Source organism: Homarus americanus, unplaced genomic scaffold (genome assembly GCF_018991925.1).
Source record: "Homarus americanus isolate GMGI-L3 unplaced genomic scaffold, GMGI_Hamer_2.0 scaffold31037, whole genome shotgun sequence".
NCBI classification, from domain to species: Eukaryota; Metazoa; Arthropoda; class Malacostraca; order Decapoda; family Nephropidae; genus Homarus; species Homarus americanus.
Genome location: NW_024722227.1, coordinates 7,786,540 through 7,799,512, shown reverse-complemented (window position 1 = coordinate 7,799,512; position 12,973 = coordinate 7,786,540). Strand labels below are relative to the sequence as shown.

Sequence of the window (12,973 nt, the reverse complement as noted above, 5' to 3'; positions counted from 1 at the left end):
ATACTGTAATTCATAATATATTCCTATGATAAACACAGTATTTCTAATAGAATTTTTCATGTATGGATGATTTTTAGGTATAATCGTCCATGTGGGAATTGTCCAAGTGGAAAGAAATCGTCCTAGTGGCATGTAATCATGGGTAATGCAGCTATCATGTGAGAGTGGATCGCCAGCACATGTGGAGGTTATGCAGCACTGCCACCTCATCAGTTGAGATAATTAGTGCCTTAAAGCAGATGAATTTTAATAGATTTGTGGAATAATGTTAATTGTGTTGATGGAAATACAAATATTAAAAGATTTTGTGTAAGTAAAATTAATGCAATGTGTGATAAAACCATATGAATAAGGTGCAAAAACTGAACAGAAAACAAACAAACGTCGAATAAAAAAATTTGAATATTGTCAAATACATTAATGTAAAAATATTCCAAACTCGGTTATTTCTGATGTTTCGGTAATTCGAGTGTCCCAGATCCCCTTTTTTGTCAAATTAACGAGGGTATAGTGTACATACACAAGAAATGAGGTTTGTTGATTGGTAAGCTATGTTACAAAGTTTTGATTCACAAAGATTCTATAGCTATTCTTGCGGCAAGGTGAATCATTGGGAAGAAGTCCCACCATTCTAGCTCACTCACCTGTGGTCACCAAATCTACATTAACTTACAAGCGGTTGTGTAAGAAAAAGTATTAAAGTGGCAATAATTTTGAGAAATTGTGTTTCTGCACACTTTTCATAAGTCAAGGACAAATGAAAAGAATTATGTTAGCCTGCTTGCTTCTCTACTCAAAAATGTTTCTGGTAAGTGTTCATAGTACAGTACAGTACTGTATTGTACTGTACTGTACTACATATAACTGAGTGGACAGTGTATGCCCACTGTAAACTAGTGTGGAGAGGTGTATGTATAGTATAGTGTGTGTGCACAATCCCTCCTTCAATGAGGGAGAGGAGAGTGACAGTAAAACCTGCTACAGTAGATGATACAGGACAAAGGCAGCCCATCTTGTATCATCATATCACCACTTGGTCTGCATCACAAGTAAATACAGCTCTATGTCTGTCTGTGCGAGATGCATAGTTTAGACATGTAAAACTTCCCCCAGTACAGTACATTACCAAGAAAAATTCTGAGGATGAGAAATTTGTATCCATACCTGGAAATCTCTCATCCCCAAAGAGTTCTGCACCAATTATTCCTGGTAACGGGGATATCACTGTACAGTATATTGTATATACTGTATTAGGCTCAGCTTACTCATACCGGGCAAGTGACTTACAAAATTTAATTGCTCGAATATTTTTTTTACTTTCCCTTACAAATTTCAGAGAAAGCGTGCTTGCCCAGTTTTTTAATAAAAACAATTTTAATGAAATTTTAAAACATTAAAATTTATTTTGTGCATCAACCTTTTACTCTCACCTGGTCCATTTTCCTTGCTTCTTATTCATGTTGATGTTTTCACCGCAATTTGTAGCACAACTTTGCTTACTCAGCAATCCGTGAGAACTTTCAAACAGATTTTCAGGTCAAGTCAATGCGAGAATAAACTGTAGCGTAACTAAAATAGGAGGGATCAAGCTGTGATGCCACTGAGGTTGTAGCATGCACCTAGGTTTTCTTAGCAGGTCAGGTCATTGTAGGAATAAAAAGAGTCAGGGATTAACTCACCCTCACACACACATCGCCCCTCACCACCTCCCATCACCTCGCTGGTTGATGTACCTCAATGGTTAAACATGCACAGGGGGATGGGGTCACATAGTACCTAACAAATTTTCTTCTGGGTATTGTCTTTTTCAAAAACTTGTCCACAAGGCAAGTGCCGGGCACATGGACATGAAAAATCTCTTGTCTAACCGGTAGTCCAGGCATGCCAGGGCTGTTGGGCACTTCTAATCTGTGTGTTTGATTGTATTTATGGATGTTCGCTATGCCCAGCAACAATTTAGAATGCTGCTAAATTTGGGCATGGAAATGCACACGAAACTCAGGTGGTATTTTGGTGGGTTGTCCACAGTGGTCGGCCCTCCACTCCAAATATGTAGTGGATGTAATATAGATGATAGTATACTGGATGCAGTGTAGGTAGTGTAATGTTGTGGAAAAGTATAGATAGTGAGATGATGAGAGAGTAGTGAATGCAGTGTACCATCTTTTATGGCATATAAGATGCACTTTTTGTCTGAAAAATGGCTGAAAATTCAGCCTTCAGCTTATATGTGAATTTGCATTCTCCCGTAAGCTAATGAATCCTCCAGTTGCTGTCTCCAGTAGGCTAAATTCTACCTAACCCAACTCCAGAATTAAAAATTTTATTGCTTACTTAAGCACATTATTATTATTTTTAATTAATTAAAAAATAGTTATTGTAAAGATAAAAGCTCAATTTATAACTACAGTACTGTACTATGATGATAACCTAAGACGATTAGTGTCCGTAAGGCAGACACCCCAACTCTTCAGAGGTAACTAGGCAGTAACCATTTCTGAACTCTTACAAGTATTACAAGCTATTAATGCCATACCTGCAACATTTATTTTATAAATCTACAAATACCTGATACCAATGAAAATTTACAGATGACTTTCTTTTCACATTTGCATCTGTTAACATTGCTGGCAGCATTGGAGCTAGGTTGGACTCGTCACTGTAACCACCAGGCTACTGGGCCAAGCTGTGAGGTGTTATGGTTGTTTTTCAACTCGTATTTTTTAGTAAATATACATAACTTTCTTCATTTATTTTTAATCGGTTGCATGCACACACCATCCTACATACATATTGTGAAAAAAGTTAAAGCAATAATTGTCCTAAGGGCAAACTACATATACATGGAAACTACATTTATTTGCACACGAGTTAGCGCCCTTTTCCCGGAGGAGGGTGTGGCGTTGGAGGGGGGGGGTGGCTAAGGAATTGGCAGAGGTAGCGTCCCTGCCGGTCTCCGTCGCTATGGTGAAGCAGGGAGCGCATGCAAGTGGCGACTGTGTTACACTTAAATTTGGCTTTTATTTACTGCTTTGCCAATACAGGTACAGTAATTTTTGTTGTAACTTATTTATTGGTACAGTATTATTTTTTTTTATTCCTCACATTAACTGGTACTGTATATTGCTTTAAGAAAACTATGGCTGCAGGAGGAAAATACAGTACACACAAAATTTTTTTCTAAATACTCCCTGCTAAAATAGGGGTGCGCCTTATATGCCGTAAAATACAGTATTGTATATGAAAGTGAAGCATAGATGTTATTGTGGTGTGGTAGCTGTAATGTGGATAGTGTGGTGGATGTAGAGTAGATAGTGTAGTGGGTGTAGCAGATGTAGTTTAGACAGTGGATGTACAGTGGAAAAGATATAATGTAGATAGTGGAGAAGATATAATGTAGAGTAGATTATGTAGTGGATGAATTGCAGCTGAAAGTGTAGTCACATGCATAGGCTATGAGCTGCCCCCTCAAAAAAACAAAAACACTGGTAATGCAGGGCACCCCAACTATTGGTTGGGTTTGGATGTCTGCTGAATTATAGTATCCCGATTTCTGTAATTAAAGTATGTTAATTATTGTAAATACTGTAGTGCGAATACTGTGGCACTAAAAAAAATTTATTTTGGTTATTATACTTAATAATCGACAGCGAAGATGAGCTATCGAGCATGTAGGATTTAACTAACACAAATGACCATTTTGTGTTTGCTTGTTGTCGAGTTTTGATGGATTAAATATCCATTTTCCCACCCAGTATACAGTTCATAGTCATTTAAAGTAAGAATGAATTACATCTCTTGTCTCGCACATACAAAGTCCACTTGGCAACCAGAATATATCCTATCTTCATATTGGCCTGGACAGTCTTTGAAAGGTACCAGTATTGACACTCCCACTCCACTCAAACGGGCGTAGATATTCTCACGAGTGTCTGGGAAATAGATAGGCATTAGGAAGATTAACGAAGATTTGAGCGTGCTGCCCATGGACACAGAGGTAACTGGAGGGATCTCTGCAGGTAGTAGGTAGTAGGCAGCTACCAAACAGGGAGGTACTACTGCCTGGGAAGATATTGGAAGCATAATGTGTTTTCTAATGGTAGACCCTGCTGCCATATGGCATCACGAAAATTGTGACCAAGTCCCAGGTTGCTGATCTGACTTTCTGCTTCATTTACACGCAATTGCAGGGTCTCAATTGTTTCTCTTACCATTGCCAACACAACATACATACAGTATATCGTTTCTCACTTTTGATCTTTTTTTGCATTTTTGTATTTATAGTTCTTTATTAATAATAATATTATTATTACAGTTACTGTATTATTATCATCATTATTTTATTATTTAACTTTTGTTTGTTTTATCATAAAATTTATTTATTATGAATTATTATGACTATTATTTATTTTTATTATTTTTATTATTATTATTACATTTTCGCCCCCCAGGCCCCGATGTGGGTCAGTGACCTGTGTCCGGGTGGGCTAATCCCCATAAAAAAAAAAAAAAGGATATCAACGTTGGGCTCAAAATTGTCCAGGAATGACTGAAACGAAGAGTCAAACTCTGGGTTAGGTAGGTTACTGGGGTGGGAGCTAGCTGCAGAAGTACGACAAATGAAGACGGCCTACACCTATACACCACCTTTCAAGATACACCCGAGATCTGCCTCCTGAACACCGGAGAGCCCACCCACACTAGGGGAGGAAGGCTAGATCTAACCTTCGTCTCCAGTGCACTACAGCCTTCGGCCTCCTGGCAACTACACCCCACGCTGACCAGTGACCCTAACAACGCTGAAGGTGAACAAACTCCCCACTCCACCCCCCGAGATGGAGATACAATACCCAAAAGGCAGACTGGGGACTCTTTAAGAAACACCTGGCTAAGTGGCGCGAAAAATCACAACCGGCCGACGCAGCATCCGTGGACGAGACAACCCTCCACCAACAATTGGTCGAGGCGTTTCACCAAGCGGCAGAAGAGGCTATCCCAAAAACAAAACCCACATCAAGACAGTACAATGATTACTGGTACTACTGTCCCAGGGTGAAAGAACTCAACCACAGAGTGAACATGGCCCGAAGAAACTACAGGAGACATCCCACAGAAACAAACAGACATCTCCTGCAAGTCATAGTTAAGGATACCAGGGAAGAGAAGGAAGAAATCAAAAGCGTAAGCTGGCTCAAGTGGTGCTCCGAACTGAACGAGCACACCTCCCTCGGCAAAATGTGGGCCCAGATCCGAAGGACATCTGGGAAGGCAACACCACCACCACCAACCCATCCCAACCCAGAAGAGGAAGCCGAGAGACTTGCAAAACTGTTCTCTGACCGAGCAGCAACGAAAAACCTCCCGAGACAGGCGGAGGAGACACAACGGCGTCTGCGACAGGTCAGACTGCAGATGATCGAAGAGGCCTGCAACAGTGAAGATGACACTGACAGACCTTTCAACCAGCAAGAACTCCAGAAGTCGCTAAAACGAAGCAAGGACACAGCACCAGGGGCCGACAGGATAACCTACTCCATGCTTTCTCATGCCGGTACAGCCGGACACGAGGCTCTGCTACAAGCCATCAATGCTTCGTGGACAGCACAAAGACTCCCACCGGAATGGAAGAAGGCAGATATACAGCCCATTCCGAAGCCCAGAGAACCAGACAAACCGAGGCCCATCTCCCTTCTCAGCTGCATAGCGAAGACGGGAGAAAGAATGGCTCTCAACCGACTCAAGTGGAAAGTAGGCAGCCCACACCCTCACATCTTTGCTTACACCGAGAACACCGGCACAGGCAACAACATCGCCGAGATACTCAGCACAGTGGACTACAAACCAGCTCTGGTGGTCTTCCTCGACCTGGAGAAGGCCTTCGAACTAGCAAATCCACTGGCCATTACAACGACGCTCGCTGAAAAAGGCGTCAAAGGAAGGTTGCTGGGGTGGATCCAGAACTACCTCACACAGAGAGAAGCAAGAGTACGCTTTCAGGGAGCAACCTCAAGCTACAGGGTCCATGAAAACGGAACCCCACAAGGAGGCATCCTCAGTCCAATGCTGTTCAATGTCCTGATGGAAAATCTAGTCAAACTTCCTTTCAGACAAACAGCCAAGCTCCTATGCTATGCAGACGACTTACAGCTTATAGTAAGAGGATCAAACAGACTAGCCAACACGCAACACGCACTCCAACTTATAGAAGAGGAGTGCAACAGACTTGGACTCAAGATAAATCCAGCCAAGTCGAAAGCGATGGCCATCTGCACAGACACACCAGACAAGATGCTCTCCATACAAAACACGCCGGTAGTCTGGACCAACACCCACCAGTGTCTTGGAATCTGGTTTGACCAGAAACTCACCTTCAAGCCGCAACTCGAGTATCTCAGGCACAGGACGAAGAGCAGACACAATATAATGAGGTCGCTCACCAGCACAACCGCAGGAGCAAACTTTCATGTGCTCAAAGCCTACTACACGGCCGCCATCAGATCGCTGGTAGATTACAGCGCTCCAGCACTCATTGGACTGAGAGAAGACCAGATAGCTAAGCTAGAAGTTATCCAAAATAATGCTCTCAGGACCATGCTCGGAGCACCCATGTGGACTAGAATTTGCAATTTGCAAATGGAAACTGAACTACCACTCCTGGCAGTACGAGTCAAGCAGGTGACAGCCGGTCTCCTCGCCAAAATCTGTAGATCAGATAAGCCCACAGTTGCCAAAATTCGAATCAGTGCCTCCCTCCACCTCGACCACAGAGTGCGAGGGGCCACCTGGTCGCACGAGGCAAGCGAGGTCATCCGACACCTGCAAGCAGAAACACTCGTCAAGAACAACCAAGACACACGAGACAATGGTTACGTTGTTCCTCCACCATGGAGCCCTCCACCAGCCACACTCAAAATTACCGACCTAGGCGATAGTAAAGCCAACCTCCAGAAGGAGGACCTCCAAAAAATAACTCTGGAAGCCATAGCCACCGAGACACCGGCTGATGCAGCATCATACTTCACAGACGGCTCGGTGGACCCAAAACATCATAGATCCGGAGCGGCCTTCTACACCCAAGGTCAGACCCTCCGATGGAGACTTTCCAATGATTGTTCCACCCTACAAACAGAGCTGGTAGCAATCTCAAAGGCCCTACAACACGCTGCAACACAACACAACAAGTCCATCATAATTCACACGGACTCGAAATCGGCCATGCAGGCGCTGCAACACAGTCAACCAAGAGACAACGTCCACGTCATTACCTCGATCCTCGCACAGCTACAGGAACTCCAAAGCCAAAACCGCCCAGTCGTCTTACACTGGATTCCCAGTCGTGTAGGGATCGGAGGAAATGACGTGGCAGACGAAGCAGCCAAGGCAGCTACACGTTCTAGTAGCGTACACATCCAAGTTCCAGCAAGCGTGCAACAGATCAAGAATCACCTCAGAAATACTAGCAAGCTCCACATCAAAAAGAGCTTCCTTCACGCATTCAACGCTGGTTCCCAATCAGCCAAATGGTACCTGGCGGCTACAAAAGGGGAACCACCTTTCGCGGACAAGAAAACTCCAAGACAAACCCAAGTCAGCCTTCATCGACTACGACTAGGGTACAAGTGCTCCTGGTAGATGATCGGAAATGACGTCATGGAATGCACCTACTGTCAGGAGCCAGCAGCCAACCCACTTGAACACTATCTCCTCGACTGCGAAGTCACACAAAGTCCCCGAAACAGAACTCAAATCTCCCAAGAAACACATGTAACACTCGCGGCCACTCTAACCCGAAAGGCCCATACAGACCACATTCACCACCTACTCCGGGTCATCACACACCCACCACCCAGATAGCTTAGAAAGTATCCTCTCCCAGCAAGTGCTGACCCCAGTTCGGGGGGCGCGCCACTCCGAAACTGACCACGTCCAAGAGTGGGGGTTGGTGGTAAGCGTCCACTGATCGGGGGTCCACTCACACTTGCAACCTGCAGTATCCTTCCAATCTGCAGGTGGGACCACCTCCAATCCCAATCCGGTCTGGCTGCTCCTGGAGCTCCAGCCGGAACCACCAAACGGGCCGCCTATAGGCAGAGGCCCGTGTCGGACTACGGTCCGACAATCTCAACAACAACAACATGGTCGGTGGAACTCGCTGCTGATTAACTGGTAAGCGGACGGGCAGAGATCAGTCAGCAGTTGTACACCTGCGTCCGCACTTGAGACCTAGTCTGTGGACGTCGCTGGAGCTTCTACTACCTGTAAGCTAATTGGCTGGTAAGCAAATGGCAGGTGATCAGTCGGCAGTTGTAGAGGAGAGTATCCACTACAGTTGTTCCTCGTACACGAGTTTATATACTGATAACTGGCAACTCAGGCCTGTGCGCTAGACATGCCAGAAAGGCTAATCACGCAATGACAGAAATTACATGTAAATCAGCTGTGGTACATTTAACTATGAAAATCAGTGTCATGGGTCTGGTTAATTTCTTATGTTTATTTTTATAATCTTATCAGAGGTTGAGCTTGTAGCGGGATTTCAGACAAGGGCCCTCTATGAGTATTCATCGAGATCTTGGAGATATAAAGTTTGACAGAATCTTTCAGGAGATTAATGACTTTCTTAAATAGACAACTGACACTACATAAACTACAAACATCATATTCTCTGAAGTTTGGGCATCAAAACAATCTAACTTCAGTAGCAATTGGAAACTCATGGCTGTCCCCAAGGACGATATCACGGGATGCCATTCATACTGGCAGACTCGACACTCGCTTACTTGACAAGTTTTACTGACAATAAAGATAGTTGAAGCTTTCAACATCACTCACAAGGGATCTTGAATGTTTCATCTGGAATCAGGCATATATAATTTGCCTTAACATATACAACTACAGTTGCAATTTCAAATTTCGTGTCGTTATACTAAGGAATAACAGAGTCTCTGGTGCACTCTAAGATTGAAAGAAAACGAAAAACACAGGCATCCTGAAGCGATGAGAAAACGGAAGCTTCAGACGAGTGACTCAATAAAGAAGGCAAAGCTGCATTTTTTTGCTATTGAGCGTAATATGAATCGTCTGATTTTACGTTAACTAACATGTACGACCGGGATCATTACATGGTGAAGAGGATAAAAGCTAAAACAAAAGCTGAAGGATTGCCAACACGGTCTTATATAACCTAGGGTATAAAATAGAGAGCACAGCCCTTGAGAGCTCAATTTGAGCGCCTTATTCTCTGCATAACAGGTATGTTACTCTGTGTCTGACACCGTCTTATTAAGTGAATTTGACTCAGTTGAATTTTGTTGAAAATATCAGTGTTCCTGCTTTAATGTAGCTTAATGTTCTTGATATTGGTGGTACAGCAGTAACGCGCATGACTCACTAATATGTCAAGGGTTCAAGCCTCGGCCAGGACGCGATTTTTTTTCCTGAGGGCTTCCGTCATTTTCAACAAGCGGCACCGTTGCAGTGTTTGAAGCTCGGCACCAATGTACCCTCCGTAAGAAAGAGAGAAGAAGAGACGATTATTTATGCTTGGCTTAATCCTAACGTAATAGATACTAATATAAACAAATAACAACCTAACCTAACCTAGCCAGCACGGCCAAGATAGAACAAATTCTTGCTGCCACCAGCTGATTGAATAGTGTTGCCGCGCTTCAAAAAACACTGCGACCCTGCCGCTTGTTGAAGATAACAGAAGCCCTCAGGAAAAAAAAAAATCGCGGCCCGGACACACGTGAGAAGGGTGATATCCAGTGTGACCCTGTAGTGGATTTCTCCCCTACAAACGCTGTTTGTCGCTGCGTAGCCGACCCCACGAATTCCCCAGTGTATGCCTCGTGGTCTAGGTCAACCAGCGCCGCCCACGGAGCGGGGGTCAACTATCTACCCACGCCTTATAAGTCCTGACACCGCAGTGGCGTAGCTAGAGTGTGTGCCGCCCGGGGCGGCCCTTGAGTTTGCCGCCCGGGGCGGCCCTTGAGTTTGCCGCCCCCCCCCCCCGTGCCCCCACAAAAATACATATTGCACAGTGACTCACTCTATATATATATATATATATATATATATATATATATATATATTAAATAGTTTGTGTACCATTATAATATTACTGTACTTTCACATACTCAAATATAGTATGCTTTAAATACACACCAAACATACTTAAACTTTATAAGTTTCCTTAATCCTCAACAGGTTACAGGTTGTGTGTGTGGCGGGGGGGGGCGCATAGCAAGGGTGTAGCTCATGACGTGGCCGTGATGATGTGGGTCAGGTGTTAGGTCAGACACGACAAGGATTAACTTGCCGCCGATACAAAGGGATGGATTAACGTCTCCAGTAGCTGCAGATATGGGTGATGAGCAGACCCAAAAGTGCCGCCCGGGGCGGACCGCCCCCCCCCCTAGCTACGCTAGTGACACCGCTGTGACCAGCCTCTTTCTACCCAGTGCCACCAGCAAGCAACATCTCCGCGCCAGCCGTGCGGCTCCCGCTCCCGCCGGTGACCTTGGCGTCCCTCAAGCCGCGTGCCCTCACTCTGGGCACCCTCACCACCCAGCTCTCTCTACTCAACGCTTGTTACCATGCTGCCTACCCAGCAACAAGCTGCATTGTACATCCAATACAATATGTATACAGTGAGCACATTGTGAGTTTCCTTTCTCCATCTCATCCTGAGTGTGAACCAATATCTCATAACCCTACAGTGGTGCATGATAATGGTGGAGAACTTGATAACACTAGTAAGCGTAAGCAAAAACGTCAAGTTCGTCATCGTCCCCTGGTTTGTTATATTTTCTACCACTGTCGTGGGACCCTTTCCATTTACTAGTGGACATTTTGAAAACTAGCACTCGGAATTTCAGAAAGTAACTCAGATGGCTTTGTAAGCTCTGAAGCTTAACCCATATGCTGGACACGTTCAGCCTGAACAACTCAAATAAGAGAACTAACAGCTAAGGTAGTAACTAGAAAGATCAGTCAGCTCAGTAGGTCACGTAAACATGTGAAGAGGCGAGGTCCTGATTAGGTGAGGTCATGACAAGATGAGGTCACTGAGCCAGCATTTTCATTGTGAAATTTGAAAAACTGCTAGACTTTTCTTCAAAATCCACTAAATGTGGAATTAATACGTGTTTTACAAAATACGGCCAAATAGTTTGGCCGTAACCATCCGTTTTTTCACGGCCAGGCGAAGTTTTTTACGGCCTAATTAGAGAAATATGGCCGTGGAAACGGCCATCTGGCAACCCTGACTGGTACAGTGGGGTACGGGTGTACAGACCGAATCCAAGACTCGGTTTCAAAGCTTCAGCTCGGCTCGGTCACGGAGTCGCGGGTTTACTGAGTGACGCACACCAATGTTTTGATCTGAGACTCAGGTTCCCACGAGTCCGAGGTACTGTGTATTGTTCTCACTGAAGCGGTGAGTACAAGTGTGTCGAGTGTTGTAAAGAAAGTTAACAGGTATGTGACGAGAGGTAAGGTTGTGTCCTGTTAAGTGTGTGCCCAGAGTAAATTGTACACAAATATCAGCTTTGTGACGTATTTTTGGAAAGTGTTATAAAGTATTAGTATAAGTGGTAGTGAAATGAAGTGGTGAAGATTTATTATTTTCGTGTGTCACTAGTAAAATCTCGCAGTAAGTTGTAGTATTTTCAGTAAACGTTTACTTAAGTGCTGTGAGCGATTTCGCCAGGGAAAAAATTCCTGCATGAATTTTGCTGCTTTTTTATTGGAGATAGTTTTTTACTGGGGAAAAAACCCTAATGTTTTTCAATCATGGTCAAACATTACTGTAGTCTCACCTAACCCCCCTAGCGCCCTCCTCAAACCCCCCCCCCCCCTTCGTGTGGTTATATAATGTTGTCAGTATTTAACTTATGTTAATTTAACCTAATCTAACGTATACCTCTATTGGAGAAATGCTATTTTTTCAGAGTTGGTCATGGTAATGCGATTCAGATGACCCGCGCACTACGCACTCCCCCTCCCATGGCTCGCCGACAGTATTATACTATAAATAATAAAAAAAGAAACACTTCCCCAAAAGCGAACACTGTCACTTACAATTAACAACGAAAATTACGGTGGAAAAGCAGTGTGTTCTTGCTGGAATCGTTTGCAGCATTAATCTACACATTAACCATATTTTCTAATGAACATTGTTTCTGTTATATTTAAAGATTTGTTTTTGCTTAGCTGGAAGTAGGACCAAGTGGTCCTTATAATATTTATCCGTGTTAATGTAAATTTGGCCAAGTCTTGAGTGAACCTCAAGGAGTGGTGGTAAATTATTACTTTAGGACATGACTCCCTAGGGGTTGACCAATATGTTTTTCCAGTGTATTTTGGTGTGTTTTAAACGAACCTGATCTTCATTTTTGTCGGAAATTGCTCGTTTTTGCCCCGTCTCCCCCTAATCCCCCCAACAATAATGGTAAATCATGGTTTTTGGGTGGGGGAGAACACGAAAACGCATCATCTAAACTAAACTAACCTAACATAAATGTTTCAGTAGTTTAAAACTTTGGGGAACGCCATGTCCGAAAGTACAATACCTTAGTTAAAAGTGGATTGAATGATTGTCTTTCTCGTAAAACTCGGCAATAAACATAAAATAATCGTAGGAGCATGAATCACAACCAACCTCCACCATGGCCATTGTTAGACTGGTGATTGAAATTCAAATCCATACCCAAGCTGCTTCCTTTGAAAAAATTCAAATGTGATTGGTCGAAAAAAATTCGCGTGATTGATATCTATACATCATTGGTCACGACTGGATGATATCATGACCACTGCAGTATCAAGTAAAGGTTAAGTTTTAGATCATAATCCTTCTGGAGATGATGCCTAGGTTTTTCTGATGATTTTTGATGTTCTATTCAATTTTGATATTGATTTATGTTGGAAATCACTCGTTTTGAGATAGGCCCCCCCCCTTCCCTCCCACAGC

The 12,973-nt window shown here is 43.6% G+C and overlaps 1 protein-coding gene across 6 annotated transcripts in view; it reads left to right on the top strand.

Moving 5' to 3' along the window:
• The first annotated feature begins 11,310 nt into the window (after window positions 1–11,310).
• LOC121862357 (mitochondrial ribonuclease P catalytic subunit-like) overlaps window positions 11,311–12,973 on the top strand; it is a 58,288-nt gene continuing 56,625 nt past the window's right edge. For 2 of the 6 annotated variants that reach the window (XM_042360592.1, XM_042360588.1), the window contains exon 1: window positions 11,311–11,440. The gene's annotated coding sequence lies outside the window, so the exon portion shown is untranslated. Of the gene's footprint in view, window positions 11,496–12,973 lie in introns of all 6 variants that reach the window. The other 4 variants (XM_042360593.1, XM_042360589.1, XM_042360590.1 and 1 more) reach the window with 4 other exon arrangements.